Below are 24,425 nucleotides of genomic sequence, written 5' to 3' on the forward strand. Positions count from 1 at the left end.
TTTCTTATATCTACCAACACATAAAGTTTGTTCTATTTAAGACTCTTCATGCATACACTAATGTATACATTTATTCATTTCTTAAATATACATTGATTGCCTACTATAAAGAGAAGTGTTGGTAGGTTCAATGCAAGTAGTGTCTATAATCATGGAAAGAAATATTTACAAACAAAATATAAAGATGATTGTGAATATGTATCCAATACCAAACAGTCTATTTACACAAATTATAAACTTTCCTCTGGTGAGAGATTCTCCATAAAAGTGATAGGAGTAAAATTGCATGAAGAATCAGTGTCTTTTAAAGTGTTAAGTACCTCTGAGGTTAAGAAACATAGTTAACTTCAAATAAAATATTCTTAGTCTAGAGATTCTGCTCAGTAACTCAGAATTTCTGTAGCAATGGCAAGGCCCGTGTTCAATCAGCAACACTGAGAATGAAAGAAAGAAAGAAAGAAAGAAAGAAAGAAAGAAAGAAAGAAAGAAAGGAAGGAAGGAAGGAAGGAAGGAAGGAAGGAGAGAAGGAGGGAGGGAGGGAGGGAGGAAGATAGAAGTTAAGGAAGGAAGGAAGGAAGGAAGGAAGGAGATAAGGAAAGAAGGAAAGAGAGAGAGAAGGAAACAGGGAAGGAAGAAAGAAATGTGGGAAGAAAAGTAGGAAAGAAGGGAATGCCTTAGTATTAACATATTAAGTTTAATATTTGTTCACAAGTTCATAGGAAAAATGAATTCATTGCAGAAAATGATAAAGCTTCAAATTTATATGTAAGGGGTCTGTTAAAATTCTTGTCTCTCATTAATATATATTCATTTCCTAAGTTTAAAATAAAAATATTATGATTTTTCTATTTAAATTTAAAGACAAAACTTGCATATGAAGAACTATGATGTGAAATATTGAAATGAATTAAATACAAGGCCTAGCAACTAAGAATGTAATGTAACTCCCACTAACATCATGTCAACAACTGCATGTCTAGTTATTTATCACGTCTCACTCTGATCTATGATTTGGGTATTATTAACCTACCTTTCAAAATTAAATAAATGATAAAAACAAAGTGTTGTTTCTTGCTCCTGGTTAGGATCAAGGAGTATGATTGCAAAGCCACTAACTCCAGAAGTTTTGCTATTGTGCCTTCTCACAACAAATATAAATATTTTTACATTTAAGCCAAAACTTTGGATAAATGTAAAGGGCTAATGATGGTCAGTATACCAAGATATATGAAGCTTAATATGAGAACATCAGATTTCAAAATCAAAACCTGTATCTAATTTTATCACCAAGGTCACAACTTTCAAATTTATGCTTGTTTCCTCACCCAGTTCTGTTTTTATCCTTGATTTGCTTTAAGGTTCTCTTGACAGCCTCTGTTCACACCTCCTACAATGTGATTTGTAACTGACGGAGAAGGCTTGTAGATCCAAAATACCTTTATTCAGATAATACCAGCCAAGCGCAAGCCAGAGTGTGCCCAGAGGCAACAAGCTAGGGACGCCAAAGATAAGGGCTCCCACGTCTCTGCCACACCTTAAGAAACCCCCACTCATTATTCTGAACACCCCTTGACCATGCCCTGACATGCACGGTTAAGCACACCTGTAGCTAGCCCTTAGGAGGCAGGGTTAAGGTGTCTCCCTTCAGTGATTCCCTTACAGGACACACTCTTTCCTTCATGCTGGCTCTGAGCATCACTGTGTGGAAACCTCAGTCCCAGCTTCTCATTCCTTTTTGATAATCTTGATATTTATTGATTTACTGAAAATACTACTAAAGGTTGACTACCCCACCTTTCATTTCAATTTGAGTGACACTTGCTCAAGGACATAACAACACCCAAATTTCAACAAAATTAAATCTCACTATTAATTCCTTTCACAGCATCTTGTCTTTGGCACTCATATCACATATCCTAGTCATAACAATTTAGTATTATATGCTTGATTTATTTCCCTTTGGACTGTTAGATTAAGGAAGACAGATGCTGTGTCTGTGTTATGCATGCAGCATACTTAGCATTTACTGTCATTTAAATTTTATTAAGTAGTTGGGTGGATTTATGAATAAATATACATAGTAAATTTGAATACTTATACATTTCCAATTATGAAAGCCTGAAATTCACTATAATGTCTCTATTGTCTGTTTTACTTCTTTTTATTTTGTTACTTAGAAATTGTTATTTCTAAGTTATGAACATAACTACATAAGTACTGTAGTCTTCAAAAAATGTATCAAGCTCCTGTTTGCTGGAGCAAATTTCTAATGAAGTCAACCCTTCTATCCCTCTATTCACTTTTGACCAGGTCTTCATCCTATGCCTTATTCAAACTAATGCAAATTTAGTTGTACTCATGCTAGAACTCACACTGATTCCAGACTGTTTTGTTACCTCGCTAACTGCTACTACACTTCACAACCTTAAATTACTCAAAGCACAGAAATAAGTTACATTCATATTCTGGGAATTCTTTTCATTTAGACAGGTCTATCACCTCTATTTTCTCTTGTTGTGGAGTATAAATTTCCTCCCATTTTATAATCACTTTCTTAATGAAAAAGGACTTCTGTATAATAAGAACACATAGTCCCTTAACAAACCCCTGGGTAATTTTCATTTATAAAGTTTGAGTCATTTCTATCATATATCTGGATATGAGAGCAAGTTAAATGCACAACTGCCATGAAAAGAAAGGTGCTTATATTTGCATTCCAATTTGAAATAATTTTGAAAAGCTAGGAGATTACTTCGTGAAACATTAGTTTAGCATCATATTTTGAAAATTCAAATAGATAAAGAATTATATATCTCATAAAATCATATATTACAACTATCTACTTTCTGGAAGAATGCATGTGATTAAACAATTTTCTTTAGGAGTTGTTTTCATTATAAACCACAGGATGCCAACTGAATAAGAATTCCATCAACACTTTATAAGATGTTCAATTTAAAATATTTAATTACATTTATATTTAAGCCCAAACAACATATGATTATTATCTCCCTAATTACTTTTTAACATGATTCTCCTGCAGACATCAAGGTTCTGATGCTTCCATCTCATTAGCCTGATGACTCTTGATTGTGTTACAAATTGAAGACCAGAGCTCTTGATTGTTATAAAAGTCTGATACAACTTTAAAAAACTGACAGCTATAATTTCATAAACTATAGCAATCAATATCTTGTATTATGCTGAACATAAGCTAAAATCATAATTATACAGTTTAATATAATAATTTTGCATACCATACATGCAAGTGCAGGCTCTATAGTTAAAGAATGCTGGCTCTAAATCTGACTGTACTTTGGCAGGTACTTTCTCATGGGAAAATGTCTGGTACTGTACATATACTCTTGGAAAATGAAAATGGCAGCACAATCCTATGGCTTCTGGGAAAGATTAAGAATAGTGTTAAGTAAGACCACTGGTTAACGTAAGAGACCTACTCATTTGTTTAGATCCATGGATAGTCCCAAAATGTTCCAATTCACTACAGCAAAAGTCAAAATATATGAACTTTCCACATTCCAAATAATTTTCCATTTACTTTTTCAGGATAATAATAATTCAGAAAAAAAGAAAGAAAAATAAAAAAACAATTATTATGACACATTTTCTGATTCTACTTCCCTTAAGGAAAATATAAGGGAAAAAAGGGAAATAAAATAGAAGGAACTGTAAAATAGGCAAATATGAGACATATTTATTGTTTGTACAAGTCATTTTCACATGATCTGAAATTCTAATATTTAGTGTAAAAATATACATTTTGTAGGGAACCTTCACATACAAATGTTCATGAATGCTTAAAATACTATAGATTAATTTAAATAATGACAAACCTCCATTGTAAAACAAGAATTACTTCAATCAAAGCTAGGATGATATTGAAGTCTTGGCCAAGAAATCAAATTAAGACTGTAATTTTTAAATGTGAACATTAACATCTTGAACAAAAGAATATTGATAATATGTATGATGGTATGTGCCTGTAATTCCACCAAATGAGAGACAGATGCCAGAGGGTTGTTGCCAGTTCAAGGCTACCCTGAATTACACAATGAGTTCCATGCCAGCCAAAGCTATATAGTGAGATTGTTTCTCATAACCATAGCAAAATATTGAAACTTCTGGTTTTTACATAGCTTATAAAATCTGACTTAAATCTATTTGCTTAAAGACTCTCGTTCCTATGAGAGAGAGAGAGAGAGAGAGAGAGAGAGAGAGAGAGAGAGATGTGATACATTATATATTATTTATTAAAGCTTGACTGAGGATTCAGAAAGAAAAGCCAACCTTTAGTTATAGAGATCAGGTGGTGGTACACACCTTTAATCCCACCACTTGGGAGGCAGAGGTAGACTGATCTCTGTTAGTTCAAGGCCACAATGAGCTACATGAAATATATACAGTCCTAAAGAGAAATAGCTCAAAGAAAGATGATCTCAGCACTTGGGATCATGCATCTTTAATCTCAGGACTCATGAGAGGTATTTAAGACAGGAGCAGGGTTTCAGAGATGGCACTTATTCTCCAGCCACATTGAGGATAGGAGGGCATCTGAGTATCTAGGCATGTTGAGGAAAGCATAGCAGTCTGAGTGAATCTGAGGAGCAGTGAAGTCAGGAGCAGTTTGAGGATCTGCACTTTGGTTTGAGCTGAGACAGTGGTAAAAGCTAGAGGCTGGCTTGTTTGCTTTTCTGATCTTCAGCTTGTAGCATAAATCCTAATATCTGTCTCCGGGTCTTTTATTTTTTTTTGTCATGGGGGGGCAGAACCTCTGTTGTATAATGTATTCAGGAAAGAGCAATACTGAAAGCTAACACTAGAGTAGAGAAACCGGTATTTCAAGAAAGGAGGCAAGTGCTTTTGAGATCCTCCCCTCCTTCTGGGTTATTTTGTGCAACCTTAATATGAGGGGAGGTGTCTAGTCTTATTGCATCTTAATATGCCATGTTTGGTTGATGTCCCTGGGATGCCTGCCCTTTTCAGAAGGGAAACTGAGAAGTGGATTGGTAAGAGGGAAAAGGGGGCAGGGACTAAGAGGAGAGGAAGGAGTGGAATTGTGGTTAGGATATAATGTAGAAGAGAATAAATTAATAAAAATATTAAAAAGAAAAGAGGCAAGAATAGAAAGAATTTTTCCAGTTCTGTAGACTATAAAGCCATCTATCCAAAAGCTTGTGCCATCCATCCAAAAGTGGTGTGGAAGAGCATATGAGCCCAAGAAGTTTATCATAAGGATTTCTGCCAAAGTCATCGCACTAGCTGTGTTTGTTGGATCAAAAGCAGCAAGCCAGAAATACAACAGAAAGCTGTGAAAACCAATTGTGTAAATTAGAATATGCTTTGCCACCCATCAGCTATTCCCCATAATAATATTCTGGCATCATAGTAAGTGCTCTGTGTTCTAACATTGGTGTGTTTAGTGTTTAGTAAAATACAGTGGAACCAGCCCAGAATTTAGATTCAGAGTAATCTAGGCTTAACTCTGTTACAATTTATGTGCCACTAAATAGTCTGTGTATACATACTTGAGAAAGTTGCTTAACCTTTATTAGATTTGCTTCTTTCTTGTAAAGTAGAATGAGCTGCATGCAGCTTATGTGAGAATTTAATTGAGAATGTCTTTAAAAGAAATGTATAATCCCAAATTATGAAGTATTTTTTTTCTGTAGCACATAATGAGATGGTCCACATATAAGCACGTACATGAGCAATGGTTACTATTCAATACCTAACAACAATCCCCCAAATTTAAACTATGACTTTCTGTATCCTAACTTAAAGAAAAAGAGCAATTGCAAACTCAAAATCGGTTCTCCATATTGATTTAAAGTATAAAGATCAATGGACTGACAATCCAAACAAATTAGTTACATTGTTTCATGGTCACAATTCTAACCTTCTCCAATTTGTCTTTAAAAGGAAGCTGGAAAAATAATGTTAAATCAGCATAAACATTAGTATGAGAAAAGTATGGCTGTATGCTTTCTTTAAATAGAATGAGACAGACTTCACAGGAAGATACTGGAAACAAAAAGCACCTAAGTATTATTGCTTTTGGTGCCAAAAGAAGTACAAATGTCTTTTAAAGTACTTGTTACATATAATACATAGAAGTGTATGCATATACATATATCCACTCCTTGTAGTGATAATACTCCCCCAAAGAGCTATAGGCTACTTATAGAAGTCCTTTCGTTTGTCAGGAATGTCCAAGAGACTCTCAAAACAAAATAAATCACTGTTATACAAAGTTGAAGGTAATTCTATGCTGCTGAAGATGCCACCAACTCTTGATATAGGATTTGGAGAATCTGAGTTGGAACTGACCCAAAATTCTTCTCTCTGATGACTAACTTTCATAGTACCAGAATGTGATATGCCATTTCCAAGGGAGGAAAGCAATTGAGAATCCTACCCAGCTATGATGCCTATATACTACAGAAATAACCATCACAGCAAAATATCTGGAAAGATGGTACTTGTATCTTGGAAGTAAGCAACACCTACACAATTGGACTCAGGGACCTCTTAACAGAAGGCAATGTTGACTGGTACGATAAAACTATCCAACTACATGTGGCTAATGAGGTCATAGATTTTAGAAAAGAACCTACTACAACTACTTACCTAAACAAATTTAATTCCCAAATGCATTCTAAATTTTCACCATTGTACTCAACAGTTACAGCTGTATCCCTCATCAAGAAAGCTTGTCTTTGCTGCAGATGGAGACCATCAGAGAAAGGCACACCTGATAAAAATACAGCCCCAATTGATTTGTCTAAAACACAACCTACATACCTAAGGCTTAAAGAACATTGCACAAAAAGGGATAGGAATATTGTAAGATCCAAGGGATTGTGAGCTGTGCTGTAAGATTGTTTCTTCTAGTCATGACAGGAAAGTTATATTCATGAAATCTCAAAAAAATGGTTACTTGGAGAATATCCAAACAATGACATTACCAGTAGACATTCTAGCATAAAATGGAAGTCTTACAGGGCCCCCACCTTATCCGAAAGAGCTAAAGTAAATAGGACTGCTCAAAGAGGCAATGATAGTCTTCCCCACCAATAGGCTCTGACTAGCTACCCAGTGTCACGTGATCAGTTCTAGAAGTATGTATGTGGGGAGTGAATGAAGTCCTGAGTTAATGTGTTTTATCAATAAAGGCACAGCTGTGTTAAGGATCCCAACATCATAAATCCATGGGAGTTGGCAAAGAATTTCCTGAGTCAGATAAAAATACTTGCCTAGCAAGTGAAAGACCCTGGAATTGATTTTCAGCACTGTATCAGGACAAAAAAAAATGATAAAAATAGTTCATCTCTTTAGTTTTTAAAATACATAATCAGCAAAGGTTCTACCTCTGTCCTGCATAATTCTTCTCTAGAAATAATCATAATTGTTGAGTTGACATATGAAGTTTCAATGTGCCTGTGTTGTTTTATATAGAGGGGTTTCTAGGAAGTTTGTATGTTTGTTTGTATCTTTGCAATGTATCCAGATTACTGTTAACTTGAAATTTTCCTTCTCGTGTTTTATTCTTGTACAGTGTTACAGTACATTAAGTAAGGACATGTTATTATCTAGTGAGCTTACAAAAAGTTAAGGTTCATAAATTTCTGAATATGAGCTTTTCTAGAGAAACAAGTTTTGAAAGTTTGCAAAGGGAAACTTTAAGTATCTCAGAAATAACTTTGTCCACTCTAATATGTTTAAAGTGCTCCTTAAATTTAGCATATAATTTTTACCCAATTTGAACAAATTATATTTAAACATAAATCAACATTTTTCCTTTTATTTAAAATAGATTTTTTTCTCAAATAATATATCCTGATTATGGTTTCTTCTCCATCTACTCCTCCTAGTTCCGCCCAACTGTACTTCCCATCTGGTTCGATGCCCTTTCTGTTTCTCATCAGAAAAAAAGGCTTAAATGGATCACAATAAAATATAGTATAATTAAAATAAACAAAACTAGAACATCAGAATTGGACAAAAGAGAAGGTAAAGAGCCCAAGATGAGTCAATAGAAACAGACCCACTCATTCACACATTCAGGAATCCCATAAAAATATTAAATCGGAAGCAGTAATATATGGGCAAAAGACCTGTAGAGTGAAAAGAGAGAAAAAAACATAAGTAAAATAAAATAAAAATAAAGATAGAATATTTTTTTAAAAAGGAAGAATCCTGATTAAGAACCTTCAAAGATGCTGTTACGTTCATTTCTGTTGGGTTTCTACTGCAAGACATACAATCAACCCTTAAGAGTAGTGTGTTTACCCAGTGAGACTCCTTTGGAGAAAACTAAATTTTCCTTTGCAAGTGGTTATTAATTAGAGCTAGCTTATTGGCAAGGATGGAGGCATATGCCTACTTCTGTCAGTTCTAAAATCTCATTGGCTTCCATGCAGGCACTGAATACGCCACAATTTCTGTGACTTCATTTGGCCAATTGATCATGTTGATTTAGAGGGCCTTCTTTCTTTTATTTCCTCCATACCCAGTATTTCTTAAAATCTTTCTGACTCCTCTTATATAGGGTATTCTGAACCCCCAAGGAAGATGATGGAGATATCCCTTATAGGGCTGAAATTTCCAGTATTTCTCTGTCATTGAAAAGAATCTCAATGTGAATCTTGTGTTTGTTCCCATCTGCCATAGGAGGAGGCTTCTCTGATGATAGCAAAGCAAGGCATTGACCTATGAGTATTTGTTTATAAAATTTTAAGAACTAATTATTTTCTTTAGGCTTTGGGATTTAATGTGCCTTATCTTACAATGTTCTCATAAACTTTCGTTTTATTTTGTAGTTTGTTTCTATTTTGTTAACTGTTATTTTCTAATGCTTTTTCTTCAGTCTTAATTTATATTTAGTTCAAATTGTTTATTTCACTGGTCTATTTAAAGAACTAAATTTTGGATTTGATAACTTTTCCCAATTGATGTGGTTTTGATTATTTTGTTACATTTGTTTCTATTATCACCTTTTCTTCTGTGGATGCTTATTTGTCAAAAATCATTCTAAGTTCTTGAGTTAAGTCCTTTAAAATTCAATGTTTTATTTTATTTGTTACTTTTAATTATGTTTATGTATGTGTCTATGTATGTGCATGACTAAAGATGCTGAAGAGGCCACAATAACTATGTCGCCCTGAAGCTGGAGTGATGGGGGCTTTTTAGTTGACCAGTATGGAATGTTGCAACTGAACAAGATCAGTACTCATTCTGAACTGATTCATTTCTCCAGCTCAGGATAGCCCTTTCATAAAAGAAAAGCAAAATGCATAGGAAAAAACATGTATCTTCATTATGGAAGAAGCAACACTGATTGGAAAAGGTGCAGCAAAGCATTTTTCCTGGGCTGCCAGTGCACAGAAACTCATTTGTAAGTTTCAGCTCTTGAGGTTAAATGTACTGTGAATTTTCTCATTTAGAGTTTTGTGACGTGTGAGATTAAATGTACTGAGCAGTCTGTTAGCTAATTTTTTCTCATATTTTACAAACTTAATATATGATTCAAACATATTTGGTGTTTCCATTAATGCAGAATATATAACTGCACATCTTCATAGCCATAGTCTCCATTACTTAATTTCTGTAGACTTGGAAGTTAGTTTTTAAAATGGCACTTGGAATAAACATGTAGTACCTTCATTGATGAAGCTTTATTTACATTTTAAAAAAGTATGCTTTTAAATTTCTACCATAACTTATTGTTAGTAATTTTTAAGCCTTCAAGAGCAAAAATGCTGTATGGACCGTCACAGAATAATTTATGAAAAAACAAAAACAATAACAATTTATTTTAAGATTCTGCTAAGACACATGATCCATGTTAGAATATCAAAATTCTGAGAAATCAAATTGGAATAATAACCGAAAAAGTCACACAATTCTTTATTTCCTTCAAAAACAGATTTTGCTTTAACAAAACATATAAAAATACAAAATAGAACATAGGTTATTGATTGATTGATTGATGGATTTTGAATTTTTTATGACAGGGTTTCTCTGTGTAGTTTTACAGAGCAGGCTGGCCTCCAACTCACAGAGATCTGCCTGCCTTTACTTCCCGAGTGCTGAGATTAAAGGCATGCACCACCATTGTCTGGCTTAGAACATATTTGATTAAATACTGGTTTAATCAGCATTCCATGTTCTTTCTTGAACCCATTTGGATAAAATGACCAAATACAGAACACCTGCTATTTTTACTAAGAGTTTGAATAAATGAAGAAATAAGACAAAACTTAAATTGATTTACCAATTAAAAGAAACTGTTTTAGAGCTGATTCCTGACATACAATGTAATTGGCTTGGATTGTGACTCTTGGCTCCTGTTTGGATTGGTCACATTTTTTGTTGGTTTGAATGGTCCTGTTAGAAATTACTCAATCTCTCTGTCTACTATAAATCTGTATAAATGAGAATTTATTGTAGCCAATTCATAGTTTTTTTGTAATAATTCAATTTATAAAAGTATTTGACCCATAACTACTCTGTAATATTTTTCAAATGATCTTTTCAAGCAAAAATCAATGTAAATATTGATTTTCATTATAAAATTGAACACAATTTTCTGAATTTACATAAAATTTTATAACATGTATAAAATTCATCAAATCGCAGTCATACAAGCATAAGGACTATATTATGTATATTGAGCAATGCCAAGAGCCTCAGAGTGCAGAATCTCATAAATGATTAAATAATACCTGTAGCATCTGTAACTCATACTTTCTCTTAGGCATTTTTTTCAATAGAATAACAAATGATATGGAAAATATTAGGAGATGCATTTGGCAAATAAACAAAATATCTTCTTTGTTTAAATATGATATAGTATTCTAGTACATTAAACCCTCCAGTTTCATTTTATAATTATAAAGATAGAAAAGTCACATCCTTGATATGTAGCCAAGTCTTAGGTTTCTACATTTATTTTCAGACTAATTTAGGCTCAGTAGTTTTGAGTAGGATGTGACTGAAGAGCCTCTTCCATAAGGTCTAGCTTTCATAGTATTTGAAGGGGCTATGCATGTTATGAAGGGAGGAAGAATTCAATAATCCTACCCTCCCATTGTGACTATGAATTGCAACAGTGACAGTACTGACTGGTTTTGTGTGTCAACTTGACACAAGCTAGAGTCATCAGAGTAAAAAGCCTCAGCTGATGAATCACCTCCATGAGGTCGAGATGTAAGGCATCTTTTCAATTAGTGATCAATGGGGAAGGGCCCAGCGTTGGTGAGTGGTACCATACCTGGCCTGCTGGTCCTGGGTTCTATAAGAAGGTAGGTTGAGCAATCAATGGGAACTAAGCCAGTAAGCAGCTCTCCTCCATGGACTCTGCATCAACTCCTGCCCTATTTGAGTTTCTGTCCTGACTTCCTTCAATAATGAAAAACAATGTTGAAGTGTAAACCCCAAGTTGCATTCATCCCCAACTTGCTTTTTGGTCATGGTGTTTTGTTGCAGCAGTAGAAAACCCTAACCAAGCAATAACCATCAAGGTATCTCTTAAGATGCAATAGTGACACTCATACCATGGCAATAACCAATAATTATCTAAGTGGATTTAAGAGTAACTAAATGGGAGGGGAACCATGTCTGTTACTGTAAACCAAACCAGCTATCTGGGACTAGTTGGACATTAGAGAAGAACCAAGTACCACCACTTTTAACAGACCAGCATATTCCTATCTTCTGAAACTAATCTTCATGAGATTAGCTCTAATCCTTCACCAAATAAGTTTCTCTTCATAAATGATGGAGATAATTATCAGAAAATCACTTGTCTAAATAGAGGGTTCAACTGATCTTGTGTGCTGAGATCCATTCAATATGGCCTCAACACAAATCCTATACCTAAGATTCTAGGTGATTCACAGTAGAGCGATAAGACAGACTATAAGAGCCAAAGGTCCAGAAAGAGAATGTGTCTCCTAGAAATTGAAAAGAAGCTACAGCTATGACACCTCAACAACATGTCTGACTAAGAGCACAAATAAGACATACTAATATGAAAGATGGACATCTCACAAGGCTGCATCCTTAGCCAAAGAACTATAGGGAACTAATGACTATTGAGAGGAGAACCAGTCTTTCCTGGGGCAACTTAATTGGTTATCCAATACCAAATCACTAGCTGTAAAATGCAATGCATACAAGCACACAGAATTCAATAAAGATATAAAAACATTGAGCATTGAGGATGACACAAGTTAAAATGAAGATTCATTTTGACAAGCCAAAATTCAATGAGAAAACCAAAGAAAACCCTTACAAGTAGAAGTAACCAAGCAGGAGACAGAGTATCAGAATTCAAAGATAAGGTAGAAGATACAGACAAAATAAGAAATAAATATAAAACTGTTTTAATCAAATGAAAGAAGAATATAGGAAATATTGGTCACTATCAAAAGACAAAACTTATGGATCACAGGCATAGATGAGGGAGAATTTCAGGTCAGTCTCATAGACCAGGTTTCTAAGATCATAGATGAAAATTTCCCCAAACTAAAGAAAGAGATACCCATACAGATAAAAGAAATGCATAGAATACAAAATAAACAAGACCAGAAAAAACCCATGGCATATCAGAGTTAAAACACTATGTATAAAGAAAGTGCTTTGAAACCTTCAAATGAAAAAACATGAGTCATGTATAAAGAAAAACCCATCAGAATAATAGCTATTTCTCAGTAGAAATAATGAAAGTAAGAAGAACCTGGAGCAATGCATTCCAAGTCCAACAAGATCAAGATGGCAACCTAGATTAAAACCATGAAGACTATCCGCTACATTTAAAGAATAAATAAAACCTTCACGATATAAACAGGAAGAAAGATACAGAAATCATTACTCTGGCTGAAGAGATGAAGTAGCATAAGCAATAGCCTGTAGAAAGAAATATGAAGACATAATTACTAAAACAAACAGAACCAGTGAGAACACAAAGATAAAAACCCAAAAATCAGCAACACAATGGCTGTAATAAATGCACACATTTCATTGATAATTTTAAGTACTAATGTCCTCAATTCTCCAATCAAAAGACAGACAAGTTACAAGGATTAGGAAATACAATCAATCTACCTGCTCTTTACAAGAAACACAGTTTTAAAGATAGGCAGAGCTTTAATGTAAAAGGATGAACAACATATGGTAATTGAATGGGACAATAAAGAAAGCAGGCATCACTATCCTAATATCTGACAAAATAGTCTTCAAACTAAAATTAATCAGAAGTGATTGATAAAGAATTTTACAAGTTTCATAAAATTTTTAGTACTTGATTGAATGATAAATATTAACATTAGCTGATTAATACTAGAAGCCTTTAATGCCCAAATTTATCCAAAAACATGTTGTCTGGATGAAAATTAAACAGATACATCAGAGTTAAAAAAACATCATACATCAAAAGGACTTAAAAGGTGTTTAAACAATGTCATCCAAATATGAAAGAATACACATTCTACTAAGCATCAAGAAGTTTCTATAAAACACATGACATCCTGGGACACAATGGTATTTTAAAACAATTTTTAAAATATTGAATAACTTCATGTATACTACCTGAATTCAAAAAATAAAACAATAGTCAGAAGAAACAAAATACTTCTAACTTACTAGTCAAAGTAGTAAATACACAAACACAGAGATTAAACAACTCATTACTAAGTGATAATGTATCAAAAGAGGAAATAAAAAGGAAAAATGAAATTCCTGGAACTAAACGAAATTGAAAACAAAATACAACAATACCTCTAGAACAAATTTTGATGAGGGAAATTTATAGTTTTTAGTGACTCAATTAAAAGAAACAAAAAAATCAGTAATTTAATGATGCAACTCAAAAGTTGGAAAATGAGGCAGGGCATCGGTGGTGCATGCCTTTAATCCCAGCACTCGGGAGGCAGAGGCAGGCAGATCTGTGTGAGTTCTAGGCCAGCTTTGTCTACAGTGCGAGTGCCAGGATAGGCTCCAAAGCTACACAGAGAAACCCTGTCTCGAAAACCAAAATAAATAAATAAATAAATAAATAAATGTTGAAAAATGAGAATAAAACAAATCCAACGCACACACATTAATAAATAATAAATATTAGAGAAAAATTAATAAAATAGTAAAGAGAAAACAATACAAATAACCAACAAATCTATGTGCTGGTTCATTGAGATGATAAAGAAGGTTGACAGACACTGACACAACTAACCAAAAGAAGGAAAAGACACAAATTAACAGAATCAGAGTTGAAAAAGAAAACATTGCAATAGAGACCAATTAAATTCAGCATTTCATAAGGAAATACTTCAAAACCTGTATTCCATCACTTTGGGAAAACTAAATATATGGAAAAATACCTAGATTCAGTTAAATCACCAAAATTAAACCAAGGATAAATCAACAACCTAAACAAATCCATAATAAATTAATAGATTGTAATTGTAACCAAAGTCTTCCAACTAAAAAACAAAAATAAAGCAAAAAGCAGAAAGACTTGTAGAACAATGCTCCAAGATTCCCCAGGAAGAAATACAACCATCTCTTCTTAAACCATTTTTTATAGAATTATATTTTCCTTTTTTTCATCTATTAATTTGAATTAAAAACAAGATTGCTTTACATGTCAATCCCAGTTCCCTCTCCCTCCCCTCCTCCCCTACCATCCCCCCCCAACTAAAACCTTACCTATCACATACCCTTTCTGCTCCCAAGGGAGTGTGAGGCCTTCCATACTGGCATCTTAAGAGTCTGTCATATCCTTAGGGATAGGGCCTAGACCCACCTCCATGTGTCTTGGCTCAGGGAGTGTCCCTCTATGTGGAATAGGCTCCCAAAGTCCACAGCTATGCTTGGGATAAGTACTGATCTACTACAGGAGGCCCCATGGATTTCCGATGTCTCCTCACTGACACCCATGCTCCTGGGTTTTTAAAAAATAGAAAGGGTACATCATCAATCTCCTATGAAACCTGTATCACTCTAATAGTAAAACCAGGTAAGAATATAACAAAATCCCAATAACAATGAGGAACATAGATTCAAAGTGCTCAGTACAATATTTGCAAACACAATATGCCAAAAAGATTACCCACCATGAACATGTTGGCATTATCCATGAAATGTAGGTATGTTTTATTATATACAAGTCAATAAACATAGTAAAGCAAATAAAATGAATTCAAGGCAAAAATCATATCATCATTTCACAGACACTTAAAAAGATCTTTGATTGAATCCAGTATGATATCATGGTAAAAGTCCTAGGGAATATAAGATTGTAAAGAACATACCTCAACACAATAAAAGTTATATATAAGAAACTTACAGGAAATACTAAGCTAATTCATGGAGAAAACTTGAAGCAATCACACTGAATTCACTAACCCTAACTACTATCCTCACTCCTTTTGCATATTGTGCTTGAGTCACTAGTCGCAGCAATAGATCAAGGTGAGGAAATTTAAGAGCTAGGAATAGTAAAAGAAATTAAACCATAACTATGCAGATGACATGATACTATGTTCCCAAATTTTCTGCAATAAGACCTCCAAAAGTGATTTAAAAAAATGTGGCCAGGCAAAGGTTACAGAGTCAACTTGCACAAATCAATGGCTTTTCATACATCAACAGCAAACATACAGTAAAATAGAATATGATGCACTCTGATTCACAATAACCTCAAAAAATAGCATACCAGGAATAAACCTAACCAAAGAAGCAACTAAATTACATTACAATTAAACTTCTGGAGAAAGATGATAGTCTAGAAGACAGAAAGATAGGTCATGCCCCTGGATTGCCATTTTATCAAAAGCTATGTACAGATGCAATGGAATGTCAATCAAAATCACCATATTGTTTTTCACAGAAATAAATAAAACAAACTACCTAAATTATATATGGAACCATGAAAGACTAAATAGCCAAAACAATCTTGTACAAAATAACAATGATGTAGGGATGGATCTCAATCTATATACAGAGTTATGTTAATAAAAAATATACAATAATGTATAGGCACCCAAACACTAGTAGAAGTAGACTCAGCCATTTAATATTTGACAACAATGCCAAATAATATAAGAAAAAAAGCATCATCAACAAATGGTTCTTAGCAAACTGGATACCCTCAAGCTGAAGAAATAAAGTAAACCCATATCTATCAATTTACACAAAAAGTAACTTCAAATGTGTAGTCTTCACTTTGAAAGCTGAAACACTGAACTTCTAGAAGAAAATTTAGGCAATACCCTACTGATAGGTATAGGAAAGGACTTTCCATTTGTTCAAGAATTAAGTCCAACAAATGACAAGTGGGATTTCTTAAAACTACAATGCTTCTGCACAGCTAAAATAACTGGGTGAAGAGGAATCCCACAGACTGAGAGACAATCTTGTGTCAGCTGTATATCTGATGTAGAATTAGTATGAAAACTACAAAATGAACTAAAAAAAGACCTATTCAAAATTTGACCTAAGACCTGAATAGAGTATTCAAAAGGCACAAAAACATGGCTAAGAAATATTTGAAAAAGTGTTCATCATTTCTAGCAGTTAGGAAAATGCAAGTCAAAAGAACTGTGATGCTTTATTTTATCTCAGTCGAAATGGGAAAAAAATGAACAAGACAAAGGAAACATATCATGAAGAGCATTTGGGGAAAGGAAAATTCTCAATCACTGTTATTGGGATTTAAATTTAGTATAGCCAATCTGAAAATTGGCTAAGGAAATTCTCAAAATCTAAAATAACTATTCTGTATGAACCAAACACATACCATTACATGGTATATGCCCCAAGGACTAAACATCCTATTCCGCAGATACTTGCACAACCATATTGACTTCTGGACTATTCATAACAGCTAAGAAATTTCTTTCCTCATCATTATGGTTATGAGAATCCGTACCTGTCTTATTGTCTTTCCACTGTTGAATGGATAATGAAAACATGACACAAATACACTATGGAATAGCATTCATCTAAAAGAAAAATGAAAATTTCTGGCAAGTTGATGAAACTAGAAACTATCAGGTTGAGTAAGGTAATACAGACTCAGAAAGGTAAGCATTATATGTTCTTTCTCATTGGAGTCTCCTCTCTCCAAATCTTCAGATGTAAGTTCATATCATGTAGGAACTGAAGAACCTAGCAGATAAAAAAGGTCCAATTTGGGCATCATGGTAGGTAAATAGCAATAGAGGAGGAACTGTCAGGGTACAAATAACTTAATGGAAGAACTAGAAAATGTGAGGGATTTAAATTAAGGAGGAGATAGGGATATAAAACACACAACAAGGAGGTAGGAGGGTAAAATAACTGTAGGCATGTCCAAACATTTCATCTGAAATCATACAATTAACTACTTACTAATAAAAATAATATGAGGCATTTAAGTCTATGCATATATATATATATATATAATATATATATATATATATATATATATTGTCTTAGTTAAGGTTGTCATTTCTGTGAAGAGACACCATGACCACGGCAACTCTTATGAGATAAAACATTTCATTAGGGTGGCTCACTTAGGGAATGATTGTAAAAGCAGAATGGTAGATGACTAAAAAAGTGTGTTTTCAGTGGAAAGCAGAGCTTCGATCTTGGGAAGAATGTCGTGGGACATTTAGCCTCACCACCGTCCCTGAACTCAGCATGGGTGAGAAGTAAGAGAACTGTAAGGTTTCCGAAGATATGTTCAATGGTTTGAAAGTTACAGATTCTCAGGAAGTAGTCAGCCAGCCGCCAGGTCTCTGATCCCAAGGTCCAGCTTGCCCAGAGCAAGCTCCTAAAGGATGATGGAGCCCATCCCCAGGAGGATCATGAAGAAGAGGAATGTTTTCATGACTCTAGTGCCTCCTTCGAGGAAGAGCAGCCAGGGGCACAGATGATGGGGGACAAAGCTACTGATGAGACTGGTTCCTCTGAAGTAGATGAGGAATACCTGCCTGAACTGGAAAAAAATGCAAACCTGAAGAAGAGAAACAGAAAAGAAGAGAAGAGAGCACTAAACTAAAGAAGCAGGGAAATGAAGAGTTTAAGAGAGAAGATTACATAGAAGTTGAGAGTTCTTACAGTCAAACCCTTCAAATGTGCCCATCCTGTTTCCAGAAAGATAGGTCTGTTCTGTTTTTTAAATAGAGCTGCTGCAAGGATGAAACAGGACAAGAAGGAAATGGCCATCAATGACTGTAGCAAAGCAATTCAGTTAAACCCCAGCTACATCCATGCAATATTGAGGAGAGCAGAGTTGTATGAGAAAACAGACAAACTAGATGAAGCACTGGAGATTATAAATTGATATTAGAAAAAGATCCATCAATACATCAAGCAAGAGAAGCTTGTATGAGATTACCTAAGCAAATTGAAGAACATAATGAAAGATTAAAAGAAGAGATGTTAGGTAAACTAAAAGATCTTGGCAACTTAGTTCTTCTACCTTTTGGGCGCTCCACAGAAAATTTCCAGATCAAGCAGGATTCTTCTACTGGCTCCTATTCCATCAACTTTGTTCAAAATCCAAATAATAATAATAGATAACAGAACTAACAGTGGTCGTAAAGGCTGGCTGAGAGGCCATGAACTGTTCACAAGGGCAAGACCTTGCAGGTGTTTAATGTTTAAAAAGTGTCTTATCTAAGAAAGCTGTGTAGTAGATTCCCAGCCGCCATTTTGCTCTTGTTTTATGATCAGGGCAGAATGTTCCTCCTGATGTAATGAGCCTCATTAATTTCCATTTTATGGTGGTATCTATGCAGCTGCTGTTCCTGTTTTTTTTTTTTTTTTTTTCTGGGAGAAGCCTACTTGTCAAGGCTGACCTCTTAGAGCCACACAAATGTGCTAGCCAGCAAAAACCTCTCCCTAACCACCCAAACCTGTCAGTTGGATGATGACCATACATTCTGGACAGAGTCCCGTCCTGCTGCCCCTCTCTGCTCAAATTCTCAGAGGCTGCGCTGTAGGAGCTTCAGCATCTCTGAGTTGCCCTATTAATAAAATCTTTCTGTGACAAAAAAAGAGTGTTTTCCAGCAGGACACTTGAAAATATGAACTCACAGTCTGTAAAAGCATGCACAAGACCTGCTCAGGCCAGACCAAATCCCAGCAGGGAGAGTGGAGGTGGGTAAAATATCCTGAGCTGAAAAGATACTGCATTTGGTAGCTGCTGGGATAGGAAGAGTCAGTTTTCTTAAAAGTATGTTTTTTTCAAACAGTCAATTTTCTTATGGTTGACCATGCTCCAGTGGTTGACCACATATCAAAGTATATATGGGAACACAAAGTGGACTTTAGGAGTTTTAAAAAAATGAGTATAAAAGGTTTGGAAGGTAGAGAAGGCTACAAGGGTCCTGAATCTGTAAGGAGTTTGTGGAGGGGATATAATCAAATTATAATATATGAAATTCACAAAGAATAAATAAAAAATACTAATAGAAATAAGCTTTTACTAGAGAGAAAAGAAGAATAAAATTATGTAATTCAAAGCAAAATAAGTCAAATCGCAAATCAGCTTATTATATATAAAACAATCCAGAATCAGAAGGAAAAAATGGAATATCTTCAATCACATGCAGAATGTAAACTTAACATTAAGACTCCACTAGGTCCCAATGGATAGTGCTAAAGCAATGAACACTCACAGCCTTGAACAAAATGAATAGCATTCAATATTAAACAAAACCACATGAATGTTGGAAAGGAATTTGTAGGGAAGAGGAGGATGAGATAGTTGTGAGAGTTAGATAAAAGAGAAGGGTAAGAGGAATTAGGATGCATTATGTATAAACATGAATTCTCAAAAAATGAGTTTATTTTTTGAAAATAAAAAATAAGTATTTTCATAAAGCATAATAAAAAGAAACTGACTTAAAGGCAGGAGGATTGCTTGTGATGAATAGCATGAAGGGTGAGGTTTCACAGGAGAGAGTAAAGGAACAGTTAGTAAAATTATAATACATTAGCACACACAAGAATGTCATAATAATCATATTATTTTCTGCAATAAATATACATATTGATAGCAAAATATTTAAATTAAATTGGTTTTAAACTGCACTTGTTAATATAATAAATGAAAATATTATTTAAACCTTTAATAGCATTTAATAAACATTTACATTTGTCCTATTAAAAATTTATGACCTAATTAAATGAATTGTTCGCTAAGTACAATGAATATGAAAACTTAATATGATGTATTTTATTATTTTTCCTCCTAAATATGAAATACTATGAGTTTATTTTTAATTTAACAAACATTTTAAATTATATTAGCTACACTATTATTGCTCAACAGCAACCTGTAGCTACTAGTTGCTAAATCAAAAACTACACTTGAGAATAAAAGCACTTCTCTGAGGATAGGTCATATGCAACCCCCTACTAAACCTGTGGTTGGGAAAGAAATGGAGGAAAATGTCTAAACAAACTGATAAAACTTGAAATATATATACACAAGCAAAGAACAGTGCTAAAGAGTTGCCTTAATTGGGAAAGCACTTAATTAGGGTTTCTAATTCTGTGAGGAGACACCATGACCATGGCAACTCTTACAAAAGAAATCATTTAATTGTAATGGTTCACTTACTGTTCAGTTGTTTAGGCCATTATTGTCATAGTGGTAAACAAGGCATCATGCAGTCAGTCATGGTGCTACAGAAGGAGCTGAGAGTTCTTACATCTTGACTCAGAGGCAACAGGACGTGGTCTAAGATACTGGGCATGGCTTTGGCATATATGCAACCTCAAAGCCCACCTCCACAGTGACATACTTCTTCCAATAAGACTAATTCTACTCCAATGAGGCCACATGTCCTAATAGTGTCACTGCCTTTGGGAGACATTTTCTTTCAAACTACTGTGCTGTGTAAACATAAAAATTGAGTACAATCACCAGCACCCTTGTAAAAAGTTTACCTTTATAAAACACTTAAGAAGGGAAAATAGTCTTCCCCAGGAAAAAGCACACACTGAACCATCTGGTAACAAATTGTCAGCACTGAAAACACACATCTAAGTAACATTACACATTTTGCATTTTGATATTTAGAAATATATAGAAATGTACATGCACACACATATTTATAAATATATTTATACACGTTTGTAGCACGAAATAAGAAGCTATGAATTTAAAAAGATAGCAAGGTTTTGGTGTGAGGGAGGATTAAGAAGGAGGCAAGCAACCAAAATGCACATTCATCCACATTTCTGAAGGGACTGCAGAACTTTTCCTCCCATTTGCCTTCATTATTTCATTTATTCAAGTCATATTTATTGATTATCAACTAGGGATCTATCAAGTGAAGGAATGTCTAAGATATCCACAAGAATGGATTTTGAATTTCATTGTGGGGAGATAGGGAACAAGTTAAAAACAATATTTCAAGAATTTAAAGTAAGTAAGTAGCTAGGTGTGCTAATATCTGATGGTGTATGCCTGTGATTCCAGCATTTGCAAGGTTGGGGTAAAAGGATTGCAAGTCTGAGGCTATCATGAGCTGCACAGCATGATACAACATAAAGAGAGGGCCATGGGGAAAAGCTGAGTAAAAGGAATAAGAAGTAAGAAATTTCTAACAGTTAAGCAATACCTACATTCACTTTCTCCCTCCAAATTCTGTGATTCATGCAGCACTAATCGTGCTATAAGACTAAAGGAGGCATTCAATGCTTGCTAAATCATGGAAATCCCTAGTGACAAAAGATCCCATGTAAAAGCCAGGATGCTGACAATATGCCATTGTACAATGTATGCAAATTTGCCCAAGTACATGATCTACCTTGGACAAATCACTGTGATGGATTTCCAATCTATTATCTGAAGAATTTCCAACCTAGTATCATGTGAGAAATTTTATTCCATTTATTGTTAAATTTCATCATGTTATTGAATGACTGTAAACAGTCATCTTGCTTGTTCAATAAAGAAATCAGTTTCAAAGCTAACATAATGATAGGCGAAACTGCATGCATTCATATTACAACTGGAGGCCACTTGATATTTAGAATTTCTGTTAACCGACAAACTGTGGTTTCATGGCTGAAGAGAGTTTAATTTTGGGTTTCTGCTACTAGTTACATTAGTGGTATAGGTTCTTTAATATCAATAAATATTCTTGTATTTTTTTTCATTTTGAGTGCATTTAGTTCATTTCACTCTGTCATGACTAGAAAGACAATATTAGAGGAAGCTTCTCTTAAACAGTTCTTTACCTTAGTGGATCCTCTCCTTTGCCTCTGGTCTTACAATTTAAACTTGGCATTGTAATTGTATGTTTATATCCATCCTATTACACCTAAGTTGGAGATAAGTGAGTGATATTTAAAAACCTCTCATCTTCAATGTTTCAATTAATTCATACAATTATCTTTTAAGCTCTAATTCAAATATATTTTACAATAATAATAATAAATTTAGCTACATTATGGTATAGCAAGGAAAGATCCTGTCTTGTAGTTCTTCATTGACAACCAAATATAAAAATCTATTTTTACTGAATATTACATATTTATGCTTACCAAATTATTGTTTAAAGCATTTGAAAAGTTAGTTAAATATTTTAAATTTTGGAAGGAGAAATAGATAACTATTACCTTTTTAACAATGTGGGTTTAAATATAAATCCTTTCCTTTTACTTAAAGGTTTATGGGAAGTTAAAAATATACCCACAGTTATTCTTTCTTCAGGATTTCTTCTATGTCACATCCATAAGAAAGTATATTGTACATTACAGTACTTCTAACTTCTCCCTGTATTAATCACACTTTGCTTCTCTGTGCCCAAATACTTGACATACATAACTTAAAAGAAGAATGGATTATTTAGGCTCAGAGTTCAGAGTTCAAAGGGCACTTGCCATTCATCATGGTAGGGAAAACCTGGTGGCCAGAAGGTTCAGCTCAACTGTCGGGAATATGAGGTACCTGTTCATATTTGACAGCAGCTCAAGAAACAGAATGTGATGGATACAGGGCTAGGTTATAACTTTAAAAATCCAATCCCAGTGATGCACATCCAATAGAAAAGTTACCCCCCACTACAGCACCACTATTAGGAAAAGTATCCCAGTACAGCACCACCAATGGGAAAAGCACCCCCCAGTACATCACCACCATTAGGAAAAGTACCCAGTACAGCACCACCATTTGGGAACAGGTGGCCAAACACATACACCTGTGGGGGACACTTCACATTCAAAACTCACTAATGGGGTTTTCCCATATTCCTAGCTAAGGTTCATTCTAAAGCCTAGCTGTATGTATGTATAACATACATTCACTGGAAATCAGAAACACATGCAAATATTTTTTCTAGAAAGCACAATTCAAGGAATAGGATCTATCAACATTAACAATGAAAATAGCATAAAGCAGACATTTAATTTGTAAGAGAGTCAATCAGTACAGGAATTATCTATGAGATTTAAAAAACAGGCACCTATTTCAAAAAGAGAAAGACAACAATAGGTAAGTTAAAATAGACCCAAAGCTGATAAAATTTTGTTTCATACTTTAGCAAACTTTCTTACAAAATGGAACTTTAAGAAATTTTAAAACATTACTGAAAATTAAATATCTCCCAGAAATGATATTGATGTTCTATTCATAATTATAAAAGTATTTCTTCTAGATTTCTGTGTCTTCCATTTTCTACACTCTTGAAATGCCTATTAAACCTCGGGGTTTCTTGGGATTGGCTCCACTTCTTAAGATTTTCTTTCTATACAGAACCCATTTTAACTTACTCAAATGGATACATACAAACATAAAAGTTCTGCAAAATGAAAAAGTAACATGTTATGTGTCAACACAAAGTGTAACACACAAAGTTTAAATCAAATTAAGTATGCTTTTCTCCCCAGCATTTGTCTTTTCTTTGTAGTGAAAATACTAAAAATCTTTTTAGCTAGATTTTAAAATGCAGAGTACAATATTGCTATCTCTAGCCACCGTATTTTACAGTAACATTACAAAATTTTTATTTTCTTTGGAAGTGTAATTTGGTACCCAGTGATCAGAGTCTTATTACTCTGTACTCCTACCTCAGGTCAGCACAATTCTGCTCTCAATTTTTATGAAATCATTGTTTTTCTATGCTATTTTATGCTTTTTTCTATACTATTTTATTTTTTAAGTTGTACATGTTTATTATTGGAATTTCACTTTTCCCTATGACAGTATATAAAGATCCAATGGTTTGGACCCAGTTCGGCAGTGGCGGGTTACAAACACCGAACACCCAGAGGTAGCCCCCTGAGGTAGCCCGGCCTCCATCTACTGTCCCAGGTAGTCCAGGAACTGTTTCCAGTTCTGGTTCATCGTTGCTGCTCGGAGTCATCTGATACAAGTGACCATACAGAGTTCGACAGTG

General features: G+C 34.3%; 1 pseudogene; it reads left to right on the top strand.

The window, feature by feature from the left end:
• The first annotated feature begins 17,706 nt into the window (after positions 1-17,706).
• Positions 17,707-18,592, top strand: LOC100751710 (annotated as a pseudogene).
• Positions 18,593-24,425: the final 5,833 nt, after the last annotated feature.

The sequence above is a fragment of the Cricetulus griseus genome, chromosome 2, assembly GCF_003668045.3.
Source record: "Cricetulus griseus strain 17A/GY chromosome 2, alternate assembly CriGri-PICRH-1.0, whole genome shotgun sequence".
NCBI lineage: Eukaryota > Metazoa > Chordata > Mammalia > Rodentia > Cricetidae > Cricetulus > Cricetulus griseus.